The sequence below is a fragment of the Papio anubis genome, chromosome 1, assembly GCF_008728515.1.
Source record: "Papio anubis isolate 15944 chromosome 1, Panubis1.0, whole genome shotgun sequence".
Classification (NCBI taxonomy): Eukaryota; Metazoa; Chordata; class Mammalia; order Primates; family Cercopithecidae; genus Papio; species Papio anubis.
In genome coordinates, this window is record NC_044976.1 from 99,975,686 (window position 1) to 99,981,685 (window position 6,000).

The following is a 6,000-nucleotide window of genomic DNA, read 5'->3' on the forward strand; positions in this document are numbered from 1 at the left end:
TTTTTATTGAAGAGAATCATAGGATCTAGAAAGTATTGACTTTAGTGAAGCACTATTTGAATTCAGCTTTAAGCAGACTGAAATAGCTTTTTATATTATTGAAATGTCTCCATATATAGTTGTTGGTTAATTAACAGATCTCATAAAATGGCATTTTATATACCATGCATGGCAAAGCAGTTGACGAGCAATTGTAATATTAAAACAGAACTTCTGGCCTGGCCCTGATTCCTTTGTTATAGTGTTATAATCATCTTCAGCCTGTTTGCCACAGCACTGAGCTAGCCAGTGGTTTTCAGGGGTCCTTAGGATAGATCTCAGCTTCAAGACTAGATGAGGGTAGCCACTTAAATCCTGAGGTCGTTGCCTCATCCAGGCAGTTGAGGAGACTTGCGAAACTTTCCTGGTATACTCAGATGTAGTTCTTCTTGTCTGCTTAAATATTCAGATATTCTGAATCAGTGATTGCTCTCAAATACCTCCAGGAACCAGGCAGAGAACTTACAGGAGTGAAGTGGCCTGGGGAGAGACTGATGAACTTGAGAGTGAATGTCCATCTCAGTGGAGAAGTCTTTATCCCACTCCAGCTTTTTGTTGCTAGCTGAGATGTTGGCCCAGTGTTGTCAGTGTTCCAAAGCATGAGGAACATATGGGCTTTGATGTATAATCTCCCAATTTTTAAATGATGCTAATTTGATTAAAAACAATTCTTATACAGGCAAAATATGACACAACGGTGTCCACACCTGAACCCTGGGCTCCTCTTTGGCATCTAATATAAATTAAAACAACTGAGTTCTCAGAGCTGAGCTATTCACCTGAAGGTCCACCATGGGTGCTAAGTCAATTCCCTACTGGAGCAGTTTCTGTCTGGTGGCCTGGGGTGTGACAAGCAAGGGTGGAGTTGGGAAACAGGCTAGCTCAGGTTTTAGGACTATGGGGAGATGTCTTAGTTGGCATATCTGATCATCTGAGGCTACCTCATATCTGTGAAACATCTCCAGCTCCTGATTTCCATTGTATGGTGAATGGAATGTATGGTGATGGGCACAAAAACAGTGGCATCTCAACCTTTCTTTTTTTTTTTTTTTTTGAGATGGAGTCTCGCTCTGTTGCCCAGGCTGAAGGGCAGTGGCGTGATTTTGGCTCACTGCAAGCTCCGCCTCCCGAGTTCACCACATTCTCCTGCCTCAGCCTCCCGAGTAGCTGGGATTACAGGCGCCCGCCACTACGCCCAGCTAATTTTGTGTGTGTGTGTGTGTGTGTGTGTGTGTGTGTGTGTTAGTAGAGACGGAGTTTCATCGTGCTAGCCAGGATGGTCTTGATCTCTTGACCTCGTGATCCGCCCGCCTCGGCTCCCAACATCTCAACCTTTCTCAAAGGTGACATCTTGTACACCGTAGTAGCATAATGGGAAATTCAGACAGGCACGTCATATCAGACCCTTTCCAAATACTGGTTCTGCCTTCATCTTCCCATTCTAAAATTTCTTCAAAAATTAAAAGCTTAAGGTGGGTGCGGTGGCATGTGCTTGTAATCCTGGTTACTCTGGAGGCTGAGATGGGAGGATCACTTGAGGCCAGAAGTTTGAGAGTTTGGTAGAGACCTTGTCTACCAAAAAAAAAAAAAGTTAGCCAGGTGTGGTAGTCCCAGCTACTCAGAAGGCCAAAGCTGGAAGATTCATTTGAGCCCTGAAGTTTGAGGCTTCAGTGAGCTATGATTGAGCTGCTGCACTGTAGCCTGAGCAACAGAGCAAGACCCTGTCCTGAAAAAAAGAAAAAAAAACAAAAGCTTAGGTGACATAGTGAGACCCCCTCACCTAGTGGGACATATATTTATATATATAAATATAAATAATATATATATAAATAAATGAAAGCTTATAAATGTATTGGCAAGTCTGACTTTCGCACTTTTCAATTAGCTATACACAACAGTACGGTGAAGTGTGTATTACTATCAGTGCCCAGAGGATGCAGCACATCTGAGGCTAATGAGAGGTGAAACAACTTCCCTACATAACGAGTCACCAGTGAAGCTGGCTTTGCCTTTCCATTACACAGTGAAGCCTGGAAAACTGCCCCAGGCTTCCCCAGATTTATGATCATAGATTCACTGAGTTGGAAGGAACCTTAGAGATTAACCTGCCCAACTGTCCCATTTCAGAGATAAGTGACTCACTCTTGACTCCTACTCATTTCTCTTGTCCTTGTCTATTTTGAAATCATAGTTGTGCTAGCAAGACAATGTTGAAAAGTGAAAGGTTTGTGTTGCTGGTTTTATTGCTATTTTTACCTCTCCAGCTTTATTTCTCCTAGATCCCGCCAGATTGCCTTTAGACCCTTCGACTACTGTCCCTTGCTAACTTTTACAACTGAGATAAATGGAATGCACGTGTTTGAAATTACAATGATTTTGCTTCTGCAGCAGTGTGAATGTCGGTTGAATTTAGGGGGAGTGGCAGATCAAAGCAGAAGGGCGTGGCACATGTTAATGAAAATGTGATGTTTGACCAAACACAACCCACCAGAGGATAAAATCGCAGGCTATGATTTCAGTGGATGGTGGAGTTTTGTGCGGTCAGTCACTAGACCGACCAAGACGTCACTGGAAACCCAAGAAAGAACTTATTTTGTGCAATCCGGCCCGTGTTGTCATTTTGATTACACAAAGCTCAAGGGCTCTTTTAACATTAAAAATGCTTATTTCAGCTAAAGTACTGATTAGGGTTATGATTTCCCTTTTTAAAATTTCCTTTCCTTTTTCTGGGATTGCACTGTGGTCTCCTACACACTTCTTCCTACTTTCCTGTAATTTCTTTCTATCCAGAAAATAATTAGCATTTCAACATAGATATAACAAATGCTGTAATATCAGTGCTACCTTTGTGGTGTGATGTACAGGAAGAATCATGGAGTTTTTTGCTGTTGTTGTTGTTTTCGAGACAGAGTCTGGCTCTCTCACCCAGGATGGGGCGCAGTGGCATGATCTTGGCTCACTGCAACTCTGCCTCCCGGCCTCAAGCAATCTTCCCGTCTCAGTCTCCCAGTCTCCCACCATGCCCGGCTAATTTTTGTATTTTTTTTTTTTTTTTTTTTGTAGCAATGTGGTCTTGCCATGTTGTCCATGCTAGTCTTGAAATTTTGAGCTCAAATGATCTGCCTGTCTGGCAAAGTGCTGGGATTGCAAGTGTGAGCCACAGAGCCCAGCCAGGAAGAATCGTTTTTGCAGCGGGACTTTGGTCACCCAACAAACGTCAGGATCTTTCTTGTAATGTAAAGTAGAAGGGAGAAATATCAATGGGATTTCTAGTATATGAAGATTTTTCCCCTGCATAGAAGGAAATATATTAAGTCAGAGTAGTCAGTTTGGCCTGTGTTTGAATTCTGTCTCTACCGCACAGTAGGTAGGTGGCCCTGGCGAAGTTATTCAACCTAGCTGAAATGCAGTTCATTTCTTTATGAAATAGTGATAAGTCGGGCGTGGTGACTCATGCCTGTAATCCTAGCACTTTGGGAGGCCGAGGCGGGCAGATCACTTAAGCTCAGGAGTTCCAGACCAGCCTGGCCAACATGGTGAACTCTGTCTCTACAAAACATACAAAAAATTAGTCAGGTGTGGTGGCCTGTGCCTGTAATGCCAGCTATTTGGGAGGCTGAGGCAGGAGAATCGCTTGAACCTGGGAGACAGAGGTTGCAGTGAGCCATGATTACCCCACTGCACTCCAGACAGAGTGAGACTCAGTCTCAAAAGAAAAAAAAAAAAAAAAAATGAATCGCTGATCTGCACGTTCCTGCTCCTGACTCACGGCTGTTGGCTCTTGTGAGGAACAGTCGGTCAGGAAGCTGATGTCGCAGCCATGGCTTTTAAGAATACTGGGCACTTTGGGAGGCCAAGGCGGGCGGATCACGAGGTCAGGAGATCGAGACCATCCTGGCTAACACGGTGAAACCCCATCTCTACTAAAAAATACAAAAAAAAAAAAAAATTAGCCAGGTGTGGTGGCCGGTTCCTGTAGTCCCATCTACTTGGGAGGCTGAGGCAGGAGAATGGCGTAAACCCAGGAGGCGGAGCTTGCAGTGAGCCGAGATCACACCACTGCACTTCAGCCTGGGCGACAGAGTGAGACTCCGTGTCAAAAAAAAAAAAAAAAAAAAAAAAAGAAAAAAAAAAAAAAAGAGAATTCCGGAAACACAGCCCTGGAGCGGTAGGTGGCAATTCACTGAATTCAAATCACTGTAACCAGCCGCAAAGTAAAATCCCCGGAGAATGTGTGTGCTGACTTGATCAGAGGAGCAAAGGAAAATAATCTCAAAGTGAAAGGACCAGTTAGAATGCCTACCAAGACTTTAAGAATAACTACAAGAAAAAAAGCTCCTTGTGGTGAAGGTAGACATGGAATCGTTTTGGGATGAGAATCCACAAGCGACTCATTGACTGGCACAGTCCTTCTGAGATTGTTAAGTAGGTTACTTCCATCAGTATTGAGCCAGGAGTTGAGGTGGAAGGCACCATTGCAGATGCTTAAGTAAACTATTTTAATAAATTGATTACCAGTTATTAAAAAAATAAAATAGTGATAATACTAACTTCAAAGACTGTTGTGAGATTTAAATAGGATTATATTTGGCTGGGTGCAGTGGCTCATGCTTATAATCCCAGCACTTTGGGAGGCCAAGGCGGACAGCTCATGAGGTCAGGAGATCGAGACCATTCTTGCTAACACGGTGAAACCCCATCTCTACTAAAAAAATACAAAAAATTAGCTGGGTGTGGTGGCACCCGCCTGTTGTCCCAGCTACTCAGGAGGCTGAGGCAGGAGAATCACTTGAACCCGGGAGGTGGAGGTTGTAGTTGGCTGAGATCGCGCCACTGCACTCCAGCCTGGGCGACAGAGTGAGACTCTGTCTCAATAAATAAATAAATAAACAAACAGGATTATATTTTTTAATGTCTGGCCCAAGATAGATGATAGTCAACAAATGTTCATTTACTCGTTCATTTAACGCGTATTTATGGAGCACCTACCATGCTCCATGTACTGCCAATAGAGCAGTGAACAAAATAGACAAAACTCTTGCCACGGCCAGTTTCCTGTCTTCTTCCTACTTTACACTGACCCTCCCTACTAAAGCCAGACCTCATTAGATGAATATTCCTGCTTTTTCAAAGAATTCATTCCTTTGGAAGTTCTGCTAGTCAACAACTATGTTTTGTGCTCAGATTCCCTTTTTGCATGAGACCAAAAAAAGAATGTATGATGGAATTGCAAAATTTGACCTACATTGCAACTTGGATGTGCAGAAAAATGAATTTATTTAGTCTATCCTATTCTGTCTTCCCTCCAGAGCCATTTACGTTCTAGTTAGAAGGGAGAACAATGTTAACTAAATGACTGGTTTAAAATGTAGTCCCAATCAGTAATTTAATCCATTTGAATGCTGTTCTGCCTCCTTTGGATAACAATGCTAAAGTTAAAACCAAACAATACAAAAAACAAAAAAAAGCTGAGGCTAGGTCAGGCATAGTGGCTCATACGTGAAATCCCAGCACTCTGAGAGGCCAAGATGGGCAGATGGCTTGAGCTCAGGAATTGGAGACCAGCCTGGGCAACATGGCAAAACCCCATCCCTACAAAAAACACAAAAATTAGCTGGGAGTGGTGGTGTGCGCTTGTAGTCCCAGGTACTTGTGGGGACTGAGGCAGGAGGATAGCTTGAATCCGGGAGGTTGAGGTTGCAGTGAACCTAGATTGCACCACTGTACTCCAACCTGGGTGACAAAGTGAGACTCTGTTTAAAAAAAAAAGAAAAAAAAATTGCTAAGGCTCTCAGGTTCTTCCTCTTCTGCTTGCCTAGAGTCCTGGGGAAGGGCTGAGGTCTATGCAACCTCATGGTGGTGGGGAGGAGGTGGCGTCCTCAGCCACAGTTCTCTGCTTGCCTGACCTCCAGCCAATTATCTCTTTCCCATTTGGTATTGCTTGCCCTGGGGTGATTGCTT

The 6,000-nt window shown here is 43.6% G+C and overlaps 1 pseudogene; it reads left to right on the plus strand.

Annotated features, from left to right (window-relative positions):
• The first annotated feature begins 4,175 nt into the window (after positions 1–4,175).
• On the plus strand, positions 4,176–4,714 carry LOC108581033 (annotated as a pseudogene).
• The last annotated feature ends 1,286 nt before the right edge of the window (positions 4,715–6,000 follow it).